At 49.5% G+C, this 16,453-nt stretch overlaps 1 protein-coding gene across 3 annotated transcripts in view; it reads right to left on the bottom strand.

The window, feature by feature from the left end:
- cv-c (RhoGTPase activating protein) overlaps positions 1 to 16,047 on the bottom strand; it is a 319,469-nt gene extending 303,422 nt beyond the window's left edge. For all 3 annotated transcript variants that reach the window (XM_025300750.1, XM_025300751.1, XM_025300752.1), the window contains exon 1: positions 14,787 to 16,047. The gene's annotated coding sequence lies outside the window, so the exon portion shown is untranslated. The remainder of the gene's footprint in view (positions 1 to 14,786) is intronic.
- Positions 16,048 to 16,453: the final 406 nt, after the last annotated feature.

The following is a 16,453-nucleotide window of genomic DNA, read 5'->3' as shown; positions in this document are numbered from 1 at the left end:
CGACGCAAGATAGTTTAACCCTTTAACGCCCGACTTTTTTATAAGTGTTTTAGGAATAAAATTTGAATCTTTTTTAACTGAGACTATAAGTAGTGATAACCAGAAAAAATGTCAGAATTTTATATCAACGAAAAACTACCTTTCCAAGCAGAAACTACTCCCAGAAGCAAAAAATACGCCTGATCGGTTAAATTTTTTTTTTTAGTTTTAATAATTTTATATCGTATCTAATGGTTGGAAAAATTCCTCGAAACATAAAACTCATATTCAGAACTTGGTCCTTATTTACCCGGAATGGAATATAATAAATGAGTACATGAAGTTTCCGCTATTTCCGATTTTTTTTATCGTTCGTTTTTTGTTTATTGATAAATATCACTTGGATCCTAAAAGCATATACGAAATGAGCAACCTATACAGAGAAAAATGAAGGGTAATCTACACGACATAACTCTGATAGTCAGCTTGACATTTTTCAGCTGAAACTTTACTATATTTGTGAGTGAAGTTTATCATTCAGAGCGTCAAGCTTACTATTTCAGAAGAATATCTGCCAGGATAGATCACCATTTAGATAGTCAATCGTCCCTTCATTTTTCGCCGCATAAAAAACTGTAGGTCCCACGAAAATAGCTTGATTTCTTGATTTTCGTGTCCGTCATATTGCATTCGCCATTCCTTTAATTTCACATTTTGCATCTGAGAAAGCTTCCAAATGTATAAAATTATAACAGATACCAATCTATTCGTTTATAGTGCACTTCTAGATGTCAGTAACAATGCTAACTATGCCTGCTTGGAATTTGACAAAACATGTTATCATTAAAACTGAGCTAAAAATAGATTGAACCGAACCTAAATACAATCTATGTGGCATTTTTTAGAAGAAGAGTTCACCTTCACAGTGGTGCGAAGAAAACGAAAATATCTCCTTTTTTGACCAAGTCAAATGGATTCTTAAATGCGTTTCTACTGGTAACTATAGTTACCAGTAGGCGTTAAAGGGTTAACGTCGAAAGACGTTGGCCAGCCCGGAATGCCGCACAGCCGAGTAACGATATTAGAGCGTCACGTGCCCGGCGATAGCGGTAGGATAGCGGTAGGCGGGCGGTCCGCGCGACTCGAACTTTCGCCGCCGGCGAAAATTCAATTCGCCGAGCTGATAATTCCGCGAGAAGGGCCCCGTCGGGGCGCGTTAATCGGGGCCCCGTACACTACCTGGCCCCACAATACCGCTCGCTTCGGGGTGTTCCGCGGCCACGCACCGTGGCGAGCACTCTCGATTTGCTTCTGTCCGCTGCACCGTAATCATCGCGTCAAGTCGAGTAGCACGATAATGACGGCCGGTAATTACAAAGCGTTACGCTCGCGACGCGACCACGGTGCCCTGTTACCGTCGGAATTAACGTGCCAACGTGCACCTCGGCATGCCAAGCCGCGAAGACGAAGGAGGAAACGGTTTTGTCACGCGGAAATCGCGCCCGGGGCTCCGCGAGAGCAGCGCTTCGCCTAACCGTATATGACTTCCGCGAGTGTAACTTCCCGAATCCGAAATCTTCAATCTATGTCGCGACCCTGCGAGTTCTGTTGAACTTGGAGGACCAATGAGGAACCACCCACGAGGGAAATTGAGACAAAGAGACTGGGGTAAGGAAGAAGCTACAAAGACAAGTATCATATATTTTCAAGTACGTAAAAAATGTATCAATTATCACGCAAAGGGTTTCCTCAATTTCAACGGACGTTTGACGAACTTGCCGAGAATAAAAAAATACTCCAGTTATGTTATGAGATTCTGCAGTCGAGAATGAAGAGTAAAAATTGCCGAATGACCTACAATTTTTTTCAGGAAGTTCGAAGTAAAAATTTCCAAATTTTCACATGAAAATCATCGAGAGCTACATGTTGATTTATTTTAATTTTGTATCTCGTTCATCTCCCATTTTATATCTCCCGCTATCCGCCGTCCACTTGAAAAGTATTACATTACTTCGCAATCTTTGAGACACGGCACTGTCAAAATACTGGCCACACAGACTGGCAGACTCGAAAGCAGTTTGTAGACCTCGCTAAGAGATAGGTAACCTTGCAAGGCCTCCTTACAACCTCTTTCTCCGTCTCTCTCCCGTCGAAGAACCCGCTGCGAGGCATTCAATGGAGGGAAACGTGAGATGAAAGGAGCTGGTTGCTCGAGATGCTGGCTACCCGTGGTGTTTAGCGGCCGCTAAATGGCTCTAAACATTCATCGCGGAATAGCTGGTTCCGGCTTCGCGCTCGAAAAAGAAAGAACGGAGAGACTTCGAGCGGATCCTCGTTAGAATGCTTCAGTTTTCGGCAAGTATCGTGGCTAGACATTTCGTGAGAGTTTGTTGCCAAACATATCATGCTCACTGTACGAAAGTCAAGAGCAACCACATTTCGTGGCAATAAAAAATAGTAATTTCCGTTAAAAGCAAACACAGTAGCGTGTTACTGTGCGTGCACACATCAATTTACTTGTACGTTAAGTCGCACGATAATAATAAGTCATGTTAGACAATTTCCACGATGCATATCGCGCGCGGATTATCCCGAACCAGTTTCTCAAAAAGTCGACGAGTCGTCGACTAATAAATGATCAGATATTAAATGGACATTAATACATAAATCGAGCAATTCATCTAGCGATCCGCTAATACGATATGCAAGAATAGTTGACGTCATGCAATAAATCATTAGAATCGCAGCTCGAGAGCATTTTTATGTAACAGCATATAGAGAGAGAGAAGATAAATTGTAGGTATTACAGCGAAAAATCGCCGTTCGTTTGTCAGAGGAACACGCCGACGCAATCGTTGCGAGAGAGAGAGAGAGAGAGAGAGAGAGAGAGAGAGAGAGAGAGAGAGAGAGAGAGTTTGAGGAATGTTAATGAGAACTGTAAGAAATCACAATGGCGGAAGCCGTCGCTTCCTACAATTTATTCTCGAATCAGTCGGAGCATCCGTTGCGGTAAATTGAGTTCTTTGCGGGAGTGCGCTGCAGGAATGCGCGCCATAAAATGTTTATTGAATCGTTAGATATAATTAACTGGGAAATTTATAACGAGGACCTCGGGCCGCGTCTGAAAGCTTCTTGCCGATTGACTCCGTAGTAGCTCGCAGGAATTCAGATCGTTAAGAATCTCTTCTTTAGTGCATTCCTCGTCACGCTCAAGGATCAAACGTACCATCCGCGAGTGTGTGGCCCCTTTGTTACTTTTGCGACTTCATAATGTTCCTATGGCTCATGGCACATGACTCAGACCCTCAAACCGAGGTACCCTTTCCGGCCGATAAACGAGAATGATCCGTCTCGACCGTTTCCCCCGAAACGGAGAATCGCGTCGTTTGATCCGCGCTTGAAAAGCGCGCCGCCAATTATTCCCTTTCGATATATAAATTATCTTAATTACAAAATGACTTGATTACGAAGAGATACGAAAGCTCCCTTTGCTGAGCAACAAGCAACACGCGTTGTCGGCTTAATCTTTTATCTCAGAAGCAAGACTGCGATCTATTCAGCGAAATTCCGAAGTAATTAAAAGTGATCTCTGTTATAATTTCGTCGGAATAAAATCTTTTAAATACGCTGCGACATGTATCTTTCCGGAGCAAAACGTATCGTTTCGCTAATATCGCAGAATGCACGCGCGTATCTAGATATGAGAAACAACAATGCGCATTTCCTTTATTTTCGCGTTCGCCGCGCGCGCGCGCGCGCGCGGTATCGCGCCGCTTATTCTTTTCTCCGCGCGCCGCCTCGCGCGTGAGACTCGGCGCTCTCACACTTCGGCGCGGAATAAAGGTTGAAGATTATTAAATCTGATATGCATTTTCTTCCTGAATTACGGCAATCCGTTTTCATACGATCTCCATGCCATTTAGCCGGCTCGACTTTGTCGGTAGGCGTATGCTGCACGAGCGTAATAGGGAAACGATGAGATAGAAAGCATGAAAACAAGCATAGCGCGCGGCGGCGGCGTCTTGATTTATCGCGTTTGTAAAATGTACACGGAGAGTCGTGCGGGAATATCGACATAACGTGATCGTGAAGATTGCGTGACGAGAGTTATTATCACACGATTTACAGTTTATCGCGTGTTCCGTACGATTCAGCTCGTGACTCGGATACGCGAAATTTAATAGCAAGCTCGAAAATAATCGCCATTAAGCAACAGATGGTGCTCCTCCCCGAGTAAATAACGTGTCGGCGCTTAACGCTTTATCGTTAGGACACGTACGTACGTGTACGTGTGTGCAGTCGCGCGAGTGTGTGCACGCGCTCGCGAGGATCCCAATTTTTCCAAAAGCGCCCGACGTATAATTCATTTCACTCGGTTTCACTGCGAGCCCGAGCAGCAATTTAAATTTAATCTATCCGCTGAACTTAATTCGAGAGAGTTTACGCTCGGCCTGCGTTCGTGTGAACGCAGGTTTCAGTTAACGTAAATTACTCCTCACCCCGCAATAAGATGGCAGCAAAATATTTGGGTCATAGCGTGAGCTATTGCGGAGCAATACAAACAAACGGCGCGTCGTCGTTGCAACGCCCCGCGCGAGAAAGAATAAGGAGAGGCGTCCGACCCGACCCGACCCGACACACGATGTTTGTTTAAACCGACGTTAGAGAAAGGGACGCGCGCGCGCGCGCACGGTGTCAACTCGGAATTCCACCGGTCGCGCCAGAAATAGAATCGGTCGCGCTTAATTGCCCGGGACTTCGACGCAAATCTCAAAAAACGACGAGTGTGCGGGAACTTACGTAACTCTCGAACTCTACGAACTCTAGTCTCAGGACGCGCGAGAAAGAGAGACGCTCTTAGCGTAGCTAAGATCGTATCCGGAAAACGCAAACACGCACCCCGTCCCCTTTGTCTCGCGCTAATTATTCCGAGCCACGCTGAGGTACGCTGAATGCATAGCGAACGCTAAGCATGCCTTTTTAATTCCAAGTTTCATTCTTTTCTCTCGCTTATGCGAGCGCAACACCTTGTCTCAAATCTTGAGATCAGAAAGGCGTATTTAGCGTTCGATACACGCGTATCGATAATCGCTCGCACGCTTCTTTCTCGGCTCTCTCTCTCTCTCTCTCTCTCTCTCTTTCTCTCTCTCTCTCTCTCTCCCTCTGTCTGAATCGCGAGGGAAATAAAAGTTTGCCAAAGTCGCGGTCGGCGCGAACGACGCTGCGCATTTCCCACCGCGCGCGTGCACGCGGTTAATACGATCGCTCGGTGGTCGTGCTTCTTCAGCAATGATTGCATCGTGGCATTCGCGAGCGGCGAATAACTCGCGCGGTGGTCGTGCTTCCACCGCGATAGCTCGTTGCATTTTGAACGGCGAGTATCTTGTACTTCTACTTCACTGACGGCCGTCGGTTATCCGTGGAGATCGTCCGACTCGCTTCTACGGGCTTCGGATCGCGTCAGGGAAGAGGCTGCTTTACATTGTGAGAGCCCTTATCTACCGTCTCAATCCCGCGCGAAAGGATCTCGAAAGTGCAGCGCCGATATACTTGTACGGATCGTAGAACTTAGAATTATGATATCTTGTCGCGACGCGCTCGCGCGTTCGCGTTCGCGTTGAATCCCGCGATATAAACGTGAATAACTGTGAATTACGTTAAAATCGTGATGCACGCGAAATTAAATCGAACGTAGTTTCCAGTCGGCTCAACCGTGTTCCGCCATTTTTCCCCCCCGCGGGATAAGCTGATTAAATTTATTAACGCGGCATCTACAGCTGTTTCCATCGCGAGATACGAGCTTTAGCCAATTAATATTTTCATACTCCGCTCTCAGTATTGCAGAGATCTCACGTGCGCGCGTCTTCGCGAACGCATTTCGCGAACGCGTTCTTTCGCCAATTTTTCCGCAGACGGCCTGCGCACACCGGCGATCAGAAGTAATTAAAATCGAGTTGTACTCAAGTTAGAAAAGGCAAGAAGACACGTTCTTGCCTGCCGGTTCGGCGACGACACGTGACAAAAATTCGCTCAGTATTTGAAGAATTTTAAGAACCGCGGTAAACCGGTCGGACGCGTCCCTCGGCGAGCGCAAGAAACGCCGAATACAAGATGCAATGACGAGAACGACCATGAGGAGAAGAAGTATGCGAAAGATACAATGAAGCGTGATCGGCATGATCCATTTTGCTGTGAAACAGTCGCAAGTACGCGAGCTATAAGGTACTTTATCCTCTCGCCATCCCCGCCGAGTCGCAGAACTGGTTTTACACGCGGTCGATTTCGCTGTACGTAAGCACGGACGGGGCTGAAAAGGGGGCGGAAGGCCGCGGGTAGCGTAAGAGAGAGAGACGTATCGATGATCCTTACAGGATCTTCGTCCCTCGCGGTCCTCGCGATTCATCGCTCACCGACTCGTCGTCCGATCGCGTTTAGACGGGCTCCTCTCTCTCTCTCTCTCTCTCTCTCTCTCTCTCTCTCTCTCTCTCTCTCTCTCTCTCTCTCTCTCTCTCTCTCTCTCGCGGCGATCGCGCGGTGGTGCCACGGCTAAGCGGGCAACTTTTGCTTTTTGTTTTGTCCGAATGCGAGGTCAATTTAGCAGATAGTTGACTGTCCAGTGTCGAGTCAAATTATGATAAAGTTGATGAAATAACAAGGTTACCCGAGGGAAATATTGAAATGTCAGTAAACAACATCTCGATAATATTGATATAATAAATATATAAATAATTTAAAATCATCTCCCCTCTCTCTCTCTCTCTCTCTCTCTCTCTCTCCTTTACAGATCTAGCGTATAAATCGTATCTATCGAATAAAAGCAATTATCGTCTACGTGTATCGATTTCGTAATTTATGTGACGTTCATCGCCGAGAGACGTTCCACAATGGTGGAGCAGTCGCATCGTCGTGCTCGAAATCAGATAACGCGAAGTTTCACGAGTGTTTTTCGCGTGCAGCCCGGTCGTCAATTCCGTTCATCTTAAACGTCGTTTCTGACGGACGCCTCGCGAGATCGGCTTTCTACGAATTGATTAACAGCAAATACTCGACGAATAATAAATTACGCGCGGCGGAGGCGCTCGCGCTTGCGTTCCCTTTTGTCTATAAACCTATCAACGTACCGAGGAATTTACAACCTATTTACACTCTACACCGCATGGCGAACCCACGTAGAAAAATGCAAAATAAATTACACGCGGCACAGATGGCCGCGTACGGGCGGCCGAAGGTATTCGCGAAATGTAATATAAACGTTACGCGCCCCGAACGATGCCGACATTCGACACCTCGCGAATGAGAAATTATTGACGGCTAAACTTCGCTCGGGCAAAATTTCCCTCCAAATTGCAATCTCCAGAGTAGCGTCGCATAATAACGACGAGCGAAGGATGGAGTCGGAGGAAAAGCGAGTAGTCGGCGGGTGAAAGCAACACAAATTCGTTTCTTCCGAACAACCAAACTTACAGAGATACGTGACTAACTCTGCGGGCTTACATCCAACGTAGATAAACACGAAGGGACACGCGTGATATGACTCATCCGTTGGATCTTTACAAACAAAAACTGAATTCCCCCCCTATGAGAGACGAGAAGCTCTCCAGAGAGGCGACGGCATCGGCGCTATCAATGACTCAACCCTTCATCGTCACCTCGATAAACTGAAAAGCTGTTCTCGATTTCTTCGCGGTACGAGAGAAAAGCAGCTACGAGCAAGGCCCTGTAAGTGCTATCCGCGTCCGTTTAATTCCGCCGTTGGCAAACTCGCCGCTCCGGAGCTGGAAAATTCGCTCGTGCACGTGACAAACGACTCGAGCGGCACTAAAATCCCATTGGCTAAATTCCATCGAGTGTTATTAATGCACTAACGGAGTGCGCGATAACGGAATGCGCTAACCAGTCACAACCGCTTCGCGTTCGGCCGCGCTTATATTGACAGAGCTGACCGCGCGCGCGCGCGCGCGCGCGTGCACTTCTCAAGATACTTGGCATGTCTTGGCGATTTGACTTATTTACGATTCGCGACTTAGCCGCACGCATACGCGCGCGAGCGCATTGCGTCCGTTGCGCCGATCTGTAGGATCGATTGTCCGCGGCGCGGCGTATCGCGCGATCGCCTATCGATCCCGCCGAGCGTCCGCGTGACATCGCGGCCGGTTTATCGCGCGGCTATCGACGGCTCTATCGACGGAAGACCACCCACACTGTTTTCCACACACTGCCGGCTTCCGGCGTCCGAGCGTCGTTGGCGAACGTTGGCCGCGATATTTTCGTCATCAGCGCCCGCGCGCGCGCGCGCCTCGATTTCCATTTCGCGCACGAGTGACGCGAAACGCCGGCGCGGCGCGGCGCGGCGCGCACCGGCCAGTGACAATAGCCTCTTACTCTTTAATTGGCTGTAATTGCCTTCGATTTCCTCGCTCGTCGATTGTACCGCGCGCAGCAACCGCGCAACGTAACGAGGATGGTGCGCGCCGCGCCGCGCCGCGTGTGAGTGTGCGTGCACATATATGAGAGCCCGGCCAGATCGACGGCCTATTTGCATATTTGAGCCACGATCCCCGATCGGTAGATGCTCCTCCTTCTTTATCTCCCCCACTGATTTTCTTTATTTTGCTTTTAACCGCTACGACCGGCCCGCCGGCTTCTCGGCGCTTCCTGATTGTATCGCCACCGTAACTCACGATCTAATTCTAAATTGGTGACTACTTTTCCGACGGAAGAGCCTCTATCGTGACTCGAAGGAAATATCTCCGCGACGCGAGCTATCGCGGACGGAATGAAGGGCAATCGAGATACTCGGGGACAAATGTGTGAGCGCGGTGTGATCGAATCAATCATTAACGCGCCACGTTTCCTCCGGCTCGCTCCCCGTTCGATTTACTCAATCGCGATCGCATCGCGATTTATTTACCAATTACGTCGAGCGACCCTCGAACAACGGGTAATTCACGGGCGCCGAGACCGAAACTTAACCCCGCGGAACCCTCTCCGGATCGCGCTGAATTTTTCGAGCTTCCGTAAAGGATTATAAGATTATTGCACCTCGTATCCCCGTCGACGGTAATCCCACTTAACGGGGCTCGTCGTTTTTAGGGCCGTCCTTCGTCGAAGGGACAGCCGATAGGCCGCGGGCTCGATTTCAAAGAAGCGCGCTGCGGCATAACCATAATTCCTCGAGAAATATGACCCAATGACACAATAAGTACCGGTCATTACCGCATGCGCGGCCGGCAGGCGGTAAGAAAATTAAATTCCCACGCACGGTCGCCGTTCTCGCGCCATTAACGTTTCCCGAGCGCGTTTAGGAGTTCGCTCGTTCAACACGCTCGCGTGAATTCGCAGGCGCGCCTTTCAGCCACACGAGACGTTGTCGCGAGAGCGTGGAGTGCGAGAGCTCGGAGAGCCTCTCCGAACGATAAACCAAGAGGCGAAACGGGAAAAACGCGCTCTGTCGGCGCGATTACGACGGACTTTTGCGACGCGCCGCGCGTTTCGAGAGCTCGCGCGGCGCGTCGCAAAGCGAGAGCTGGCTCCTGCTTTCCTATTTTCCCCGCGACGACGATACAAACGTATTACCGCCGCTCCTCGCGGCCGGCCGCACTCGCGTCCGGCGAATAAAGCTCGGATCGCGCATAAATATTTCACACATCACCCACCGAGATATACGGACAGACATTTAAAGGCGTCCGCGCGCACGGCCAAGAGAGACAGAGAGGAGAGGTGCGCTCCCGGCAAGTCGGTCGGTCGGTCGGTTGCATCGGTCGGGGTTGGCTCGCGGAAAGTTCCGCGCGCGATTTTACGTTGCGTCATAAATGCGGGATGTAAATCACAACGGGGGACTCTGCGCGCGGAGGAGCGTAAAAGTTGCGGAGGATCAAGGAGGAAGCGGCGGCGAGGTGGCGGAGTCATCGACAGCGCAATTAATCCCATCATGCGAGAGCGAGCGCGGCCCGACGATTATTTCTACACCTTTCCACTGCTTTTCGCACTTTACATAAGTCGTTACGCAAAATCGAAGATTCCCCATAGAGGCTTCGCGAGGCATTTCCAGAGGACGAAAGCAAGGCGACAGAACGCAGAACGACGACTTTTCGATGATGTGTGTGACACGTATAGACTCTAGATTTCTCTCTACTTTCCAAATTTCCAAAGCGGCGGTCAAGAAATTCTCACGGTTTGAGAAATTGGAAACATTACAAGTTACAATCGTCCGTCGACTTCCTGGTCGGTCCTGTGACCCTCGACGTTAAAACTTCGACACTGATAGATTCGATCAGAAGCCCGCGATATTTTGTCATCAACGTGACTAAGAGGCAACAGCCTGTACAAAGAACGCGCTTCCGCTGGATAATCGGAGCATATCGTAAAGTACGAAACTTTTCGGTGGAGCGACCGCACGTGCTGACCACGTGTTTCGTTGAGAACGCGGCGAAGTAACGGAGATATAGCCCTTGTCGCCCGTAACCACGAACAAAGCAAAACGCACCGTCACTCCTCCATAATAAATAACGGAATGCGATCACTGCGCGCCGTTAATTAATCATTAGCTCGCTCGCCCAAACGGTAATAGTTCTTGATGAATAGTCGATAGACGCGACGTTTTTCATATCGGCTACTGAAAATATCCGAGGAAAGTCTCACGCTGCTCCGACCAATGCCGCTGCTCGCCGATAAACCGCTCTGACAAACACGGATTAATCTCCAAAAATTATAAGCGCAGGCCTTATCGCGGCTGATACGCTCCAATGCGCACACGCGATGAACAAATATCCGTGTGATTTCTTGTTCTCGGAAGAAGTAGCTGATATTTACTCGAAGGTGATAAACGTCATTCACGACTCAGCGCGGTATCTCGTGCGTGCCTTGCCTAACGCAACAAAGTAGTCTTCTATTCGTCATGTCATGACCGATAGAGTTAGCTCCCAAAATTCATTGATGTTCTCATCTTTGATAAAGGCGATAAGCGCTCGATGAGTTCACGTTTCTTGCGCTTCCGAAATACCCTGTGTTCGCCCTTGTTTCCGCGCGATTTTATTTGTGTAACGTTCACCCAAAAAAAGGTAACTTCAGAACAAGCGGAGTCATGCAAATTTTAGAGGATTTTACTCTTATATATAGCCTTAAGAGGATTCCTCTAAAATTAAGAGGAAAATATTATAAACGCATTATTCTTAAAGTTAGAGGGATTATATGTTACATGTACAATGCAAATATTATTGATTTTAATACAGGTTTCCTCTTATACACAGATTATTTGATCTTTTTTAAGAGAATTATTATTTATTCTTACTGTATTACTTACTTTATTCTTGCTGGTTACACTAGTTAATTTGAAAAAAATTGTGATAATGTATAGCGAAAAGTAAAGTAAATAGATGTAATTCTGACTTGAGTTCTACAATAAGTAGGCGTATAAAATAAGATCATCATAACAAATAAATATCCAATCAGTTTTGTTATAGACTTGAAAACTACAAAGACATTCATCATAATCAACTGTATGAGACATAGTTAAAAGGAAGAATATATTATTCAACTTCTTGCAGTAGATTATAACCTGTATTTGACCAAATGGGTAATTATCTTTGTTATGTGTTACAGCAACACACATATCTTTTTTAAGAAGCGTTCCAAATATTCTGACCCATGAGTATATGATTATTTTATCGTTCATGTCTGGAGGTAGAGCATGACTGAACCAAGCCGAAAAAGAAGCCGACATTCAAATCAACATATTCCTCTTCATATAAGAGGGAAATTAATTGATATAAGAAGAAATCCTCTTGAAATCAGAGGAAAACAGTTAGAATAATATCTAATAAATTTTAGATGAATGGTTCACTCTAATCGCTTCATCAAAAGAGAAATCCTTTTTCTGCTAAAGGCTTCGCTTTATTCCCATAGGGACCATGGGAAAAATCACTTTACAAATAGCATACTTTTTTTTGATATCTTGTCTTTATTTTTTTGCTATTTGGTTGTATCGTATTCGCACGACGATACGACGTGCAAATTGTACCAGTAAAATAATCAACAACTCTTATCACATCTCGTAGAGGAGGCAATAGATTCAAGCGAATAAACGATACGAATCAATATGCGAAGGCCGCAATTGCCGCGAAAATCTCACCGCGAGGAGCAGAACTCTGTTTTTCCCCGCTGCGAGATCGACCTCGCAGAAATAACTCGCCCTCCCGCTTTGAATCGAGGGAGACCGAGAGAGCGTTGCCATTGTCGATGTTACGCGGGAAGCTTTAAGTTTCGCAATCGCATTACGACTATTTACGACTGACACGATGACTGTCCGTTTCGCGCAACTTGCCGCGTTGCGAATCCTGCGAAAAGTGCAACCGCAGCGAGCGAGAGGAAGAGAGGGAGAGGAAGGGGGAGAGGGGGAGAGAGAGAGAGAGAGAGAGAGAGAGAGAGAGAGAGAGAGAGAGAGAGAGAGAGAGAGAGAGAGAGCAAGAGAGCAAGAGAGCGAGAGAGAAGGAGAAAATCCAGTCACTATTACCGCATTGATTTTCATACGTGGAATAAAACGTTCTCTCCTTCTACGTACGCGTCGATTGAAAAATATGTAATAGTACCATCGTCGTTTTCCTCGCGCGCAGCAATCGTTCCGGAGGAGCGGAATAGATGAAGAAAGAAGAAACAAAAAACATCGACATGTCTCGTACTTTTTTTTCCTACGATGATAAAACGACGCGTTATCTCGCGCCTCGCCTAATGCGCGGACGTGTTTAGTTACAATAGAGTCATCTACGAGATTCATACGAGAGCGCTTAGCGCGCGCTGCGTCGTGTCCTTGATTACATCAAGCTGACATTTCAGCACGTGGCGATACTGCACTCCGCTCCGCGCTCTTACGTGCGGAGCACGATGAATGAAGACTAACAGAGCGTAAATATTTACGCCATTATTTCAAGAATCGTACGTCCTCGTGTTGCATTAATCGCGTGTAAGACATGAATATCGCGCGCGCGCGACGTTCGTTCGTTCGCGCGACCATGCCGGCGAGACGACATTACCGAGGTAAACGTAAATAAACACGCCTCTTTTAAAGCGCGACGAGATATTCATAATTTTCAGCTGCGGCTCGAGCAATATTCATTGAGAACTGTCGGCGGGCCCGCTGAGCAAATAAATGAAAATTGTAAGAATCAGCTGATCTCGTCGACACGCGAGAGATCCCTTGCTTGTCGCGCTGCGCGCGGCCGTTTCTCGGCCATTCCGGCGTCTCAAGCGTATCCTCGTGGAAGTATATCTCTCTCTCGTCCACGGCGATACATCACCACGGGATATCGTCGAGGGCATGTATCTTCCGTCGAAAGTAACAGATTACCGCCGACACCCATTGTGCGCGAGCACAAAAGAAAAGGGAAGGAAGGAAGGGAGATATTTGTTTTCCCGGAGAGCGGCTAACGTCAGCAGACCGCGTGCGCGCGCGCGCGCGCGCGCGGAGATTTAATCGGCTGGACATTCCAAGAGCATGATGATTTCGTGGTGATGTCACCGCGGCATCGAGCGGAATCGTAATCAGGATTTCGCCTTCGAGCACCGGCGCGGCGCGGCGCGGCGCGGCGGCGCGGGCATGCTGGCCGAGCGAGTCGCCGCGGTAGATACCGATCGGCCGCGCCGATAAATCGAACGATTACGAATCACCGTCGCGTCGCGCCGCGTCGGGGTATGCTTCTCGCTTCGAGAAGCCGCGAGCTGCGAGATGTAACTCCGCGCTACTGGCTGCTGTAAACAACGCGGGCCGCTTCCGTTACGCGCGGCCGCTTAATCCGCGATATCACCGGCGCGGCGCGACGCGGCGGCGATTCGCGTCGATCGCGACTGTCGCGTTTAATTGGACGATCGAGCGATCGGAGCGTCGCCGAGCGCCAGTTAGCGATCTGACGATCTCGCCTGGTCGTTTCGTTACCGAACTCGCCCGTTCCGCGGACGACTCTGCGGTGTCTGAAGACACGATGAAGATGGATATTTTCGTCGGCCGGGACTCGCGACGTGTCGACGGACGTTATTCGCGATTCCCTCCTCTCGCCGAGGGACACATCAAAGGTCGCTCGAACGTTTAGCAAAGCACGCGAGCGGTCCTTCGCGTACATCAGCGAGCAACTTCTCGGTACCTCCTGCTGCTCGCGTCGATCTTTCTTCCCGCAAGTCACCGGCGTGCAATGCAAATAACTTTTTACCACTGACGTCACGGCGTCGAGTGATAAAAAAAATGGGTCGTTTGAGTAGCACGCTTTATTGTCAGATAGCGATGCTAATAGTTGGCACAGTCTGTATACTGTACGCCGCGCGATTGTTTAACTCGTGTTTCTGTATTTTAAGGCTGCGATAAGTTAGCTCCACGATGTAGTCAGTATGTAACAAAAATGCAACTACGCGACAGAGAATTCTCGCGGTCTGCCGTCGTCCGCGAGCGTCCGCGAGTCGAACACAAAATTCGACCCTGATCCTGATTGATCCTTTCCCTGTGATTATTGTCTCAATCGGACGTCTCGAATATCTGTCAAATCATTGCGATCTACCGCAAATGAGAGGCGCTCGATCAGCGCGCGAGACTGAAGATAACCTACAAATCGCGACGAGCAACCTCGTCTCGAACGACACGCAGAATGTGCCGAATTAATTTCCACGCAACATCTCGCGCAATAGTTTGATAACAAGGTGGAGATAAAGATCGAGATAGAGAAGAGGAAGTGAGAAGCGGCTGAATAAACAGCCGATGCCCCTCCCCCTCTACCCACGGGTATCATCCCGCCGGCAAGATTTCCAAAGAGCACGGTGTAACTCACCTGAGGATTCCTCGTGGACGCTCAAGAGCACGCCGGCGACGGCGACGGAACGGCGGCATGCATCCACGTGTTCGAGGCGGCGAGCTGGAATTCACTTGTACAAACGTCGCGCGACACGGCCAACACCAACAAGAAAATCACCAGCCACCGCGGCGTCCTCGCGACGCGAGAGCTCGCGCACACGATTGTATCACCGAGGTTGCCGGCGCCTTTCTTCCGAGACGGATCACGTTTCCGGAGCTTCACTGCCGGGGGCGCGGAGGACCTCTCAACCCCCCTCGTAGACTCACTTTCCTGAATTTCGGACGACAATGTCCTCCTCCGGCCGTTCGACACACAACACGAGAGTACGCGATATGCCTCTCGCGGTCGTTGCGAGAATCGAAGGAACTGCCGCTCGCGATTCGACCGATGCAACGTCAGGCGGTTGGCGCGACGAGACGAGTCACCGTCACCACTCGCGCGAACGGACTGAAGTTGCTCGCGACAGGCGCCGATTCAGTCGAGATTGAGTTTCTAACCGTCGTGCATGGTGCGTGCCGTGTGACTCTCCGCGAATTCGGCGCTCCTTCGTTCACCTTGAACGTGCGACACGGGACTCGCACGAGTTAGCCGCGGCAATCGGATTCAAAGCGCCTGGCGTTGCAGTGTGTGTGTGTGTGTGTGTCACGTGGAGGGCGTCCGTTAGTCGCCGTGCTTGATTGTCGCCATGGACGCGAGCAGCTCATCGATAGCGTGTACGTCCCCGCGGAATGCCGGTGGTACTTGCGGTGTCACGAGGATCGTCGCGCACACGGAGTCTACGTGAGTAAGTCCCGACAATCTCGACATATCTCCCGTGAAGCGCGGAACTCGCGCGTCGCACGAGGGAGGAGGAGACCGAACGACGAAGACGCGTCCACACGGTTAGGTTAGGTCGCCGAGTGTGTCACCTTCGACGAATTTGGTCCTTCCATATACCTCCCTCGGGTGTCACGCGGCGAAACGACACGGCGCGATTGCGCACGACAGACGAGTGACAGACGAGGTAAACAGCCAGAGGTCAGAAAAGCTGTCGGGCGTTTTCCGGGAAGCGACTCCGGGTGCTCTTGTTTTCGCGTCGATCAAGGATACTGTCGGGGTTGAAGTTCTCGGAGAGGCTCGACGCGACACGACACCGCCTCCACGAACTCGCGCGCTCGCGAACGACGCGTTCAAATCGAATTAGCGCCACGAAATGCAGCAACCGACTCCCGCAACCGCTGCGGCAAGACTGAGAAGCGACCGCGGCGTGCGCATGCTCGGCACGCTTACCGCTCCGATCCGAGCCAGTCACGGAGTCGTCCCGTCTCGGTCTCTCCCGCCACGTGCATCGTCGTGCACCGTGTCCGTCGTCTTTCTCTTTCGCTTCCGATCCGTCCGAGCGTCTCGCTCGCGCACTCGTTCTCCGTCGCCCTCGCGCGCGCGCTCTTCATTGAGAATCGTTATCTCCGCTTCTTTTCAGCGTTCTTTCGATTGTTTACATGAGAAGTAGCCAAACCTACAGCGGACTTGGTGTCGCCGGCTGTTTGTTTACTCACGTAGGCATTTAAGCTCGCGCCGCGGTCGGACTTGAAAATTCGGACTTTGGGACGGAAGCTTGGAGAGGACTTGAAACGTCGCCGGAATTTATACGTCGCATCGTAACT

The sequence above is a fragment of the Harpegnathos saltator genome, unplaced genomic scaffold, assembly GCF_003227715.2.
Source record: "Harpegnathos saltator strain DR-91 unplaced genomic scaffold, Hsal_v8.6 scaffold381, whole genome shotgun sequence".
NCBI classification, from domain to species: domain Eukaryota; kingdom Metazoa; phylum Arthropoda; class Insecta; order Hymenoptera; family Formicidae; genus Harpegnathos; species Harpegnathos saltator.
The sequence above is the reverse complement of the archived record's forward strand: the minus strand, read 5'-3'. Positions and strand labels throughout refer to the sequence as shown.